This window comes from Misgurnus anguillicaudatus, chromosome 16, assembly GCF_027580225.2.
Source record: "Misgurnus anguillicaudatus chromosome 16, ASM2758022v2, whole genome shotgun sequence".
Classification (NCBI taxonomy): domain Eukaryota; kingdom Metazoa; phylum Chordata; class Actinopteri; order Cypriniformes; family Cobitidae; genus Misgurnus; species Misgurnus anguillicaudatus.
In genome coordinates, this window is record NC_073352.2 from 8,414,757 (window position 1) to 8,427,604 (window position 12,848).

Consider the following 12,848-nt stretch of genomic DNA (forward strand, 5'->3'; position numbering starts at 1 on the left):
CACATATATGGATCTTTAATGCAGTTGTTATCAAACATTTTTTGCGGCCTCCCTTGTGTACAGTGGATTGACATAAATATTCTAAAACTTAAAATTTGAATTAAACAAAACATTTTAAATTATACAATTTATTGCTCTTGTTTAGTAGCCTTATTTTTCTGAGGTTTAATTACACAGAATTTATAATAAAGTAATGTATTTCATAAAATATTATAAAACTGGGGCCCCTGGCACCATCTGGCGACATCCAGTTTGAGAACCACTGCTTTAATGTATTTGTTTGCATTGTATTGAAATGGGTTCATTTTTAATGGGCATATACCGTATGTGGTTGAAACAGATAGCCTAGTGCAGGGGTAGGCAACATGGAGTGCCGATGTCCTGCAGTGTTTAGCTCCAGGTCTAATCAAGCACACTTGAACAAACTAATAAAGGTTAAAGTCACCTGAAACTACAGGTAACCAAGGTTTTATAAGGGTTGGAGCTAATCTGCAGGACATCGACACTCCAGGACTGACGTTGCCTACCCCTGGCCCTAGTGCATCCCAAATTTTTTAACATTAACATTTTAATAACACTATAGTTATTATGGCCTTTAGAAACATTTTTTAGAGGAGATAGGGAAGGCCCCTGTGGTGCGGCCTAGGCTTTTTTCTCTAATGACATTTTTTTCCTTACATTTACTTTTACTTTTATACTTTAAGTAGTTTTGAAACCAGTACTTTTTCACTTTTACTTGAGTAAAAAGCTTGAGTTGATACTTCAACTTCTACAAAAGTCTTTTAAAACCCTAGTATCTATACTTCTACTTGAGTAATGAATATGAATACTTTTGACACCACTGCTGCCTTGTTGATGCTAGAGGTCAGAGGAGAATGGGCCGACTGATTCAAGCTGATAGAAGAGCAACTTTGACTGAAATAACAACTGAGGTATGCAGCAAAGCATTTGTGAAGCAATAACACACAGAAACTGGAGGCTGTGCGTGTGGGGGATGTTTTTTGGCCCACTTTAGCCCCCTTAGTGTCTTTTATATGCCACGGCCTACCTGAGCATTGTTTCTGACCATGTCAATCCCTTTATGACTACCATGTACTCATCCTCTGATGGATACTTCCAGCAGGATAATGCACCATGTCACAAAGCTCGAATAATTTCAAATTGGTTTCTTGAACATGACAATGAGTTCACTGTACTAAAATGGCCCCCACAGTCACCGGATCTCAACCCGATAGAGCATCTTTGGGATGTGGTGGAACGAGAGCTTCATGCCCTGGATGTGCATCCCACAAATCTCCATCAACTGCAAGATGCTGTCCTATCAATTTGAGCCAACATTTCTAAAGAATGCTTTCAGCACCTTGTTGAATCAATGCCACGTAGAATTAAGGCAGTTCTGAAGGCGAAAGGGGGTCAACCACAGTATTACTCATATAATGAACTTTTGTACCAATGTAAGTTTAAGGTAATAAATTGAACTCTTTAGGTGCAAATGTGTACTTTTTGAAAGGGTACCACCCCAGTAACAGGTTGGGAACATATTTTGAACTTTGACAATGTATATAAATAAAACTGACATTGATATCTTGACAGAATTGAATGTCCTTGTCTCAATTAAAATGTACATAGCTTACAATAAACCTTCGTTGATCAAAACTAAGCAGTATGTTTTCTTATAAAGTAGTAGGCTGTATATTTTTTATGGCAGAACTGTGAACAAAACCAGACAATCCTAAAGTAGATAGATGACATCCATTACATCTAAAATGATTTAAAAATCAGAGCGGTCTGTGCATTTCCCCAAACCCAGGCTTGGTCTAATGTCACTCAACAGTGTGCCACAAAAGGGCATGTTTGCAGTCAGGATCTCAGGAGAGAGAAACACTCGTTTTCCAGCACAATGGTCCAGCTTCTAAGCCATGAATTTTGGATTCTTATCTCTGCGCTGGCCCTACGAGAGCACAACAGGAGAATTTAATTGGGGAGTTTAATTAAATGTCTGGGTCAATTGCATCATGAGCAGAATACTGACCAGAGGCCAGGGAACACTAATAAATGCCAATTTACCTCATATGTCCTGCCTTTAGGTGGTACTCCCCCTCTCCGGGGGAGGAAAGATGCATTAAACCAGGATTAATAGATTGTGACCTGCGGGGCATTGTGCTGAATTCTTACTGATGATTTTGTCAGAACGTCAGAAATGGCGACTAACCTTGTATTGCATGAAGCATCAATTAATTTTTGGGTGTAAAAGCTGAGCTTTGGAATCCCATGTGGTAGGCAGACATAAATAGAGAATGTTACATAACCGAACTGCTTTAAATTCATGCGAGTGGTTTCAAATGTGTCACTTTTCTTCAAAGTGAATCATCAAAGAGATTGCTCGGAACAGAACAAATGGGTCATGGGTACTCTTGAAGTTCACCTGACTCTGCTGGGATACAATCTTGGCTCTGAAATCCCTTTCTGAACAGCGCTATCAACAGTACTCCGGCCAGGCTCGTCGGATGAATCGCCGAGTCCCGGAGAATTCCATCTTTCATCCGTGAGATGGCTCGGACTGGAAGCTCATATTTCAGGCCTTCAGAACTACAAGAATCATGCCGTGTTCAGATGAAACACTCGGATAATTGAATTGGAATACTGTGGTCAGAGCTCCTTACTTACGGTAAAGGGCTCGATTTGATCAGCACGCAGACACAGTTGACCTGGGTTCAAACCCCCTCCGGCACTCTGCCAAAATCATATTTCGATCAATGGTTTTGGTAAAAATATCACAATCTACAAGTTGCCTCATCCATGCAATTTTATCAAGGAGAATATCAGAAACCGTCTAGTTCAACTAGACAGAGGCACCCATCTGCAAAATACAAATGGACTATTTGGAGGGTTTTTAACCAGAAAAGTAAAGATGACAACTGATTTGTTTTTTGGTTGCCCCATTTAGAGTCTAAGATTGGCTATGCCATAGTACTGCTGAGAGATAGACTACTTGTGACTAAATGATAGCATGTTTCGCGCAAAATACAACATGCGCCATGTGCAAATAGTCTACTAGTCATGTTTTATATATTCCCAAAATAGTTGTTGTGGTCTTGAGTTTTTGCTGGGACATTTGCTGTCAAAGATAGACAGATGAATTTAAAGATTAACAGAAAACAAACATTCTGTTAGCTTGAGAGGGACTTCAGAAGCATGAATAAGACATGGCTAAATTTACTTAAAGTGATTGGGTGACAGGTTTCATCATCTTGCAATAAGCAGTGCAGTTTAAAATGGACGTGTAATGATAAAAAATGATGGTAAATGATGGCTCAACTCATAAGTGCTCTTCAGAGTAAGGTGATGTTAATTTACACATGCACCAAAGTAATCCAGTAGTGATATATATATATATATATATATATATATATATATATATATATATATATATATATATATATATACATATATACACTGTAAAAAATCCAACTAATGAAATGTTGGACGGGCAAAAATATATAAGTTAAACCAAGTTTTTTGTTTGAGCTAGTTGAGAAGACATATTATTTTAAGTCTAGATAAATCTGTGTTTAAAATATTAAATGAATAGTTATTTTCAAATTCAGTCAACATTCAGAATGGCTAGTGTTGACTGAACTAATTAAGACATATCAGGTAAATATGTGGACTTATGACAGCTATGTTTCCTGACAACAAAATGCTCATAATATTACTGTTATTTGGTCACAAAATGTAATTTTAAGAGTTGTTCAGGCGTGAATGTATGTGCTAAAAGTTTAAATATGCGGTCGGTTAATAAAGATAGCGTCTATTTAAAAATGTGCTCGGACACTTTCGGACGTAGATGAGCTCCATATGAGCTCCAGAAAATCACAGACACTTAAGCGCTCACACCCCGCCCAGCGCAGCCTTGCCTCGGCAAGCGCATCAGAAATCGACTGCTGGCTCTGATATCTCTGTGGCGTTTAAACGTGATTGAATTCATTTTAATTTCTCATACTTAACAATGAAAGGGTTATGTTTTAAATCATATTTTAGGATTGCACTTAATTGATATCGCTGTTGAGTGATGTTTCATATCTTTTACATTTGTTATAACCGGACTGCATGCGAATTTGAACTTAAGGAGCGGGTGGAGAAATAGTCCCAATATCATAACAATCTTAAATAAAACTTCTAAATATACCCGTGTGTGTACCCGTGTGCGCGCGCACGTGCGCGCGACCCGCTCGCGCGCGCGTTTGTATGTACAGTATGTGCGTGAGTTTTTAATTTAAAATGTCTTAACTTAACTCGGAAGGATCTGAATCACAGGTCATTTCATCTGAGATCATTCCGCATGTAACAGCTGGAATCACTCACTGTTTCCCACAACGACACAAGTCATCAGCCGTTTCCTCAAGGTCACGTCAGGTAAGTGTTTGTAAATAAATGTTAATTTTAGACTATATTAATTGGCAAAGACGCAAATACTCGACGTTTTTGTAAACATATAAGTTATATAAAAGTGTGTTATGTTATGTGTCCGAGTTAAAGTGTGTGTTATGTTATGTGTCCGAGTTAAAGTGGAGCTATTTTAGTTAAGATAATACCGGACAGGGTTTAGGACTCCGTCTTAATTATAATTGGGACATTTTTACAAACAAACCTTATAAAATACAATACTGGCGTGCATTTTGAGACAAAACAATAGCACTCATATGTTAAGAGATGTCAGTATTTTAGTCAGTGATAAGTCCTGTCCGAGAAAACCGCCCAATAGTGTTTAATTCAATTACGTGTGATGTCTGAGGGAAATTTGGCAATTTTAGGGTATAAAATCTTTCACCGTCAAGCTTTATTATATTAAACATGTTATTTATGTATGTGTGTGTGTTTATATTCCTCTGTTTATTAAACCAGAGCGGTGATGATGTGGAAGAGGCAGACCAGAGGGCTGAAGAAAGTCTCCTAAATGGCCCTGCAGATGTTCTGACGGACTTTGGAGTGCCTTTTGGACTGTTTTATGCCCTCTATTTAGAGAAGACTTAATTCTGTATGTTCAGTCTGTATGATAAGTGAATAAAGCTTTTGTTTTTATGTGACTGAAGTTAATTATTTGTTAACAACACCAGCATAAATTATTTGATAAATAATTTTAAAAAGTTTCTTAAAAATTCCCAAATAATAAATATTAATTGAAATAACACATACAACATTGAGTAAATACTTAAATTTTAATTGACAGAGTCTTTGCTGTAAGTTTTTAAAGATTCAACTGATTAAACCTTTTAGTTGAATGAACTATAAAGCTAGTTGAGCAAACATACTTTTTTATATTTGAGTCAAGTTTGGGCCAACTAAAAAACATCAATCCAGGTAACACTTTGGAGTCAGAAATTGAGTGAACGTAAAATTTCTGTGGAACTAGTTACTAAAAAATAATTCATTGAGCCAACAATTTATTTTTTACAGTGTATATATATATATATATATATATATATATATATATATATATATATATATATATATACACAGTGAACAAAAAATAAAATAAGTACCAAAACAACAATGAGAAAAATAACCAGCAAAAGAAATGTAAGTAAATATGCAAATCACTGTACAAATATATTTAAACAAGCGATGGCTGCCGCGACATTAAAGTTTCTACACTGTGTCGAGATCCTGAAGCGTAGATGTTTCGAAACACTGCTCAAAAATGTGATTTGAAACACCCATCCCTGCTGGAAAAAACAGTATACCAGCAAGCCAGCATGTCCTTTTTGAAAAGGTACCGCCACAGAAACTTTTAAAACTTCTTCTTGTACCTTTATTTTTGAAAGGTTTTGGGTAAAAAAGTCCCACAAACTATTTCCTATTCACATGATTTAACCCCCAGGGGTCCAAAAACGCAGGGACGCGTTTTGACGTGTTTTCTCCTTATCATAGCAGAATCAACTTAAAATACTCCATCATTAATAATCAAACACTTACGTGTTTGACATCATTTGAAACTCTGAAGGGTCCTCTTTAATTAGTTCACATTCACAATAACAAGAGATCTTTGTGTGTTTGTCAAATAAAGAAAATAAACAGGGTGCGCATTCAGACATTTCTGTCTCCGCAAGCTGTCTCTTAAAACACGTTACAAAAATCAGTTGAAACTCCGCGAATACTCGTCACACAAACATAATACACATATCCAAAGAAAGCCTGAAATGTCTACTTTTAAACAAGCTAATTATAATCAAAAACAAATATTTCCTGTTTATATAATCTGCATTGAAGTAAAGAGAGTACAGTTTTTCCTGGCTGAGCTCATTATCTCTAATGCGGTCACGCCCTCAGGCTGTTGACATGGTAATGAAGAGACAGCAGTTCCAACAATAATAAACAAAGCGTAATGTTTTATCAGATTTAAAGACTTTACCGCATGTTTGGATTATAAACTTTATACACACACGTGAGGAATATCTTCATTTATGTCTGGACATTGAGGAAGAGAAGCGTTTATCTTTAACATTACCTAAGAAGAGGAACGATGGAAGATGCATTGGAGAAGGATATAACTTATTCCTGAAGAAACTGTAAGTCATTTGTCTTCATTTATATTTGCTATCATGTAATATGTTATGGCTTCTGCAGTTCAGCCTACATAAGCAACATTAGCAGACTGCACGCTTCGGATTTAAAAAAAGTTCGCATTGTTTACAAACGAGGGCGCGTGATTTCACGTAATGGCGGATTTCATTGATACATGCTGTAAGTTACAGTGTTAGACAGAGTTATTCACTTTCGTATCCTTCATGGCAACTTTGAGTAATGCTGCACTGCTGTATCTTTTATGTGTGTGCTGTAATATGATTCCATGTTTACATGCTTATTTATAAATGAGTACGCGCGTGATCACGTAATGGCGGATTTCATTGTTACATGCTGTGTACAGTGTTAAGACACAGTTATTCACTTTCATATCCTTTATGGCAACTTTGAGTAATGCTGCACTGCTGTATCTTTTAAGTGTGTGCTGTAATATGATTCCATGTTTACATGCTTGTTTACAAACGAGTAAGTTATGCGCGTGAGCAGGTAATGGCGGATTTCATTGTTACATGCTGTGTACAGTGTTAGACGCAGTTATTCACTTTCGTATCCTTCATGGCAACTTTGAGTAATACTGCACTGGGGATCTGCTGTAATATGATATTGTTTACATGCAACGCATTCCATTCATTGCGCTTTACACGCGACACCGTTTTATCATGAGCTCCGCGTTGTTTACACGGAGACGCGAGCTCGCGCACATCCATTTGCGATGTGTTTTTAAAGTTCATACTCGCTTACAGAAACGCGTTTAAAACAGAAGCTAGACGATAAGGGGATGGGCATCTGAAAACAGTCATCTGAAAACAGCTTTTTATATAACTAATCATTGCAGATGTTTATTTGAGATACTAATTTAGTTTATGATAGTTTATCTGAATGTAGTGCTATCATTTACCCATCAGTTATGTATGTAAGGGTATTTCTGTGGACAATTTGTGCTGACAGCTGTTCATAACTCTCTTACAGGTCTGCATCTCTCTCATCAGTACAAAACTATGAAGTGGAAAAACATATTCACACTCTTTGGACATAAAGTTATATGGTAACATGAGCCACATGAAGTTTACAGCTCTGTTGTTTATCAGTTTCTTATACAAGTTAAGTTTTTTAATAGGGTTTGTTTCCAAATAAATTGAAAATGTCCTACTGACCTTCATTTCTATTTTGATTATATTGTTAACTTCTTAATAAACCTCAAACAAACATGTCCATTTGTCCTCACATTCTTTACTGTAGTTCCCTCCTGCCTCATTATTATGCAGCTCATTATGCGAGCCTTTGTTTGCTAGCTGTCAATCAATCCTTCTCGCATACGGCCACTCTAAACAAAAAGTGTCTTACAATTTCTAAAATAATATATTGGTTTATGTGAATGAGTAGGCAGGATGATTTTCACATCATTTTAAAGAAAAAACTCTAGACTACTAGATTATGTTGAGGAAAGTCTTGTTAAAACATGTTTAGTATGGGTTTTGTGAACTTATATCAGTGACTTAAAAATGTTGCTTTTTTAAAAACCACGCATAAACCTTTTTCTCTCAAAAATACAAACATGTACATACATGTAGCTCATATAATATTTTAGCCCAGTTTGTGCTGAACACAGTGGTATGAGACACTTGCCATTATTATGTTTTAAAGCAACTGAAAAAAGACCAAATGTAAGAGCATGTCAGAACCTCTGACAGTGTCCCAAAATGGTTGGACCCCAGAGGGTTAATGTAAAGCGGATTAAAATAAACTGGAGTGGGGGGCCTTGGTGTGAATGGGTGTCTCTTTTGAATGTGTATTAAAGTGGCAACCCAAAGCCCTGTTGAGGGTGACACAAACATGTCCCGTAAATGTTCTGGGATCACTTCTGTAAAGAGGACCTAGTAACATTGCTGTAACATTCATAGAATGCTCAGCATTCTGTGTGAAGAGGCAGAAACAATGCCGCGAGAACGTGCATGTCATCGCATCAAGAAGTTATGGTTCAACTCTTTGACACAGGGATTTAAACACAAATCAATATTCACAACGAGAAATGTCAGCCAACTGAACTAAAGCAGAGATCAGGGAGCTCATCACTATCCATGCTAAAGTTAAGATCATTCAACAGCATGACAGAACAGCATCACACACTCCTTATGAACTTGTCATAAACAAAAATGCAAATGTGTGGTTTCTCAAAGAAATAACAGACAATTAGCAAACTTCAGACGCTGTGGAAAAAAACTACCAAGTGCAGGACTTTAAATCTGTTACATGTCTTTATTGGATCTTTACGGTACCTGTGTGAATGGATGCACAAATTACGGAAAATCTTTAGCAGTGTGAATGAACCAAAAATCGAACGCCGCATTTTCAGTTTATTTTCCGTAATCTTTGTGCGAAGGGGGCTTATATTTCTCTCCAGTAATAAATTGGATGTTCGAGTAAACCAATAAACATACAGTTATGAACATTGATTTATTGTTGGTTTTTTGGATCCAATGGAATGCTTTCCATAACAAATCACCTACCTGCGTTAATTGGATTTATAGGGCAAACCAGATAAGATGATACAAATAACATGGGAATTAACATATGACAAAATTTGCATTTCCAAATTGAATATTGTTAATGTTTAATTAAATCTTTCCCCACCATTGACAAGTTATCTCATCAAACATTTGCATGAAAAAAACAGCCCAGTCTCACGAAATTCCGTTAAATAGTCGCGTAACTTTTTGATTCTTTTTTCTTGATATTATCATGAATTTCCGCATCTTTTCATAATAGTATAACGAATTCCTATTTTCGTGTGATTATCACGTATTGTTTACTCAACTGTTTTGTTCTATTTTCTTACCATTGTCGCTTCAGTTTAGGGTTAGATTTACATAAAATGACATCCCACCCAAACCCAACTCTAACCCTAACACCAGGCGACATATAAAAAAATAAATCAGAAAAAAATAGTATAAACCAATACATATAGTGACATTCTAATGCAAGCACCAAATCTAACCCTAAACCAAAGCAACAATGGTTTGAACATAGGAAAAAGCAGTTGAGTAACCAATACATGATAATCACACGAAAACAGGAATTCTTTATACGATCAGGAAAAAACGCGGAAATTCGTGATAATATCACGAAAAAAGAAAAAAAATTTACGTGACTATATCACGAAACCTTGTGAGACTGGGTAGGAAAAAATGTGTTCCTGGTGAGTTTTTATGGTTATATTTAATACCATTATTATCCACTAGATGGTGTACCTACCCAATTTATAAAAAAAACTGAAGCAAAACATTATTTATTTATTTTACACTTCGTGTATGTTTTGTTAATGGTTCTGTTAATCTGACCTCTAACAAAATTCCTTCACAAAAATGCAATTATTTCAGCTTTTTGCAAAAAAAAAGAAGAAAAATGTAAGAGTTTATAAGCAGAGAATAAAAGGATGAAATGGTTTTTTTTTCCATTTTGTTTGTTTGAAAGGGTCTGTTCTTTCATTTGATATATTTGTATGTTTACATATTTTTAGAAGAAAATTTTCCTGGAAGGCATTTTGTGAAACTTTTGTGACGATCACAAAAAATGCTGGCGGGCAACTTTAAAAAAGGCTGGCAGGGAATGAGTTAAAACTTAATATTACATTTTTTATAAAAAGTCTATGGGCCCTATTTTAATGATCTAAGCGCATTGTCTAAATAACGTCTAAATGGGCGTGTCCGAATCCACTTTTACTAATTTAACGACGGGAAAAATTGTTTGTGCACCGACACATGGTCGAAAAGGCTTGGTTCTATTTTTTAATGATTAATGGGAGTATTTTGGGCGTAACTTGCAAAAAACCAATGAGAGTCTCAGCTCTCATCCCCTTTAAAAGCCGCGCTGGTGCTATGTCTCCCTATTTAGATGACAGACTTTATAAACTGAAAAACTAAGCGGAGGAAGAAGATCCCCAGTTTAAGATTGATGTTAAAAAGTTGTGTTGTTTTTCACTTGTATTGAAATTGTTATTTTTCATTAAAACCTTTAAAACCCGTTTTCTTTTAGTCACGGAAGTAAAAAAGCAGGCTTTTAATTGCTTTAAATGTATGGCTATCCAATATCATCAAAAATAATTTACAAGTATGTAAGAAAAGGTTTGTACTCTGTTTGTTACAAACAAGAGATAAAGAATTTACAAACGGCTCTCCGCAAGGTTCAGCACTTGGACAGCGTCATGAGTTTTTTTTAAGCATTACTTAAAAATGTTTCTCATCTCACCATTGTCATGACTGGGTAAACAGGATATGTGAAGTGAGGACGCAAGTGCAGAGTTTGTGGAATAAATAACATTTAATAAACAACTGGGAAACAAAACATGGGAATCAAAATAACAGCAGGTAAGTAAAACACAGGAACAGATGAACAGGGTACAAACATGGTAGCAACGACAATGATCCAGTCATGAGTGTGACACTGGTATAAATACACAGAGACTAATGACACACAGGTGAAATGAATGAGGTGATAATTAACAAGTGTCCAGGTGATGACAATATGGAACAGACACAAAACATAACACGGATCACCGTGAGAACCATGTCCTCAGGGGCCTATACCATGAAGGTAGCTGAACAAACTCGGAGTTACAGGATTGGTTTTGAGTTGACAAAACCAAACCGATGCAATCAGGCTTTATTGGTCCCATGAAGTGGCTTATCAACTTTCTCTGTCAACTCAGGCTTTGATCTTTAGGCTATGATTACTCCACCCGCGCGTGCACATAAAAGAGTGACGTCGGCACCGAACAACCAATCGGAATAGAAATAGAGAGAGCACGTACGAGCAGTGTATTTTTTAGCGGAGGAGCACGAGCTAATTATACAAAAGTATGAAGATTAATTTCAAGAGCGAAATAATACTGCCTCTGCTCTTTTTAATATAACATGTGCATTAACATGTACTTCATTGTATAATATATCTAGGTACCCAAAGTGAAACATGCTTTTTTTGTTTTTTATTTTTTTGTACATTGTTAAATTTGTTATTAATCTGAGAGTTTTATAATACTAATAGCCCTCTTTTAAAGACATGGTCGGGAAATGTCCGGGGAACACTATGAAGCTGTTAATGTAGGCTTTTTTACAGTGCGAGGACCACCTTGCGCATGCAAACCGTGTTTTCCCCACCGACCGCATACAAGTATGTACCACTTGCAAAAAAGCGCAACGCTATACACATCATTTAAGGTACAGTAAGGGCACGGATTCAACGTAATACATTTCTTATGTGAGGCTAGACGTTTGCAAAGATAAGAGATTCCTTCCGTGGAAAATCTAGATATTTCATACAAATAACTGGGCAAGGGAAAGCTAAAAACTCTCTTTCTTTAAGAAGTGATCTAACAATTTGAGTGGAGAGACTTCTTTCTGCTTTGGATGTTTAGACCCTCACCCTCCTTTTCTTTTTGTTTTTTCTTAGTTTTTTTCCTCTTTTTTTCTTTAAATACGATATCAACACGGAAAATAGTGATTGTTAAATATGCCTTAATGTTTGTATTTGAATATGTTCAATAAAAAAATACAAATAAATAAAGTTTGTGCGGAGACGCTAGTAGTTACGTCACCTACATATTTCTTTGCTCGCAGCTGATTGGTCAAACTGCAGTCTCAGATCTCGAATCCAGAACATAACCTGCCCCGGGGCAGGTTAGCCGTGCAGCGTAAGATACCATGGCGATGAACACTGATTAAAGCCGCGCTACTTTCATGGTACCTAAAACCCAGGGTTGGCGCAAACTAATCTTAAACTTACCTGGCTATCCACTTAAACCGGCTTCATGGTATAGGCCCCAGGTATAGAGTCATCATATACAACAAATCCGTGAGGTAGCATTAAAAAAAAACAACATTTAAAAACACATTCATGTGTTTAAAGCAAAGCATTTATTTACTTACCAGGTACAGGTGAAGCAGCTCTTTACGCCTTCTAACGTCTCATAATTAGTCCTCATTTATGTCCAAGAGACTCAATAATAATCTTTTACATTCAATCCTTTAATCTTTCATATTTAAAAACGCTATTTAAAAAATTATTTGTGCTGCTGCGCATTCATGTGTGTGATAAGCAAACCCTCGTTGTTGTCCCGTTTATAGGCGCATAATACTAATGCGCTCATTGCGCCATTGACTTTAGACTTTAGAGCAGGTTTTTGTTGGTCAATGGCGTAGTCTGTTTTAGTTGCCTCAAAATAGCAACGCGCCAACAATGCGCCTGAACACACCTCGTTTTCAGACCAG

At 36.4% G+C, this 12,848-nt stretch overlaps 1 long non-coding RNA gene across 1 annotated transcript; it reads left to right on the forward strand.

Moving 5' to 3' along the window:
- Positions 1-3,453: 3,453 nt before the first annotated feature.
- On the forward strand, positions 3,454-5,087 carry LOC141350027 (uncharacterized). The gene is made up of 2 exons (XR_012357903.1): positions 3,454-4,416; positions 4,906-5,087. It is a non-coding gene; the product is annotated as an uncharacterized lncRNA (long non-coding RNA).
- Positions 5,088-12,848: the final 7,761 nt, after the last annotated feature.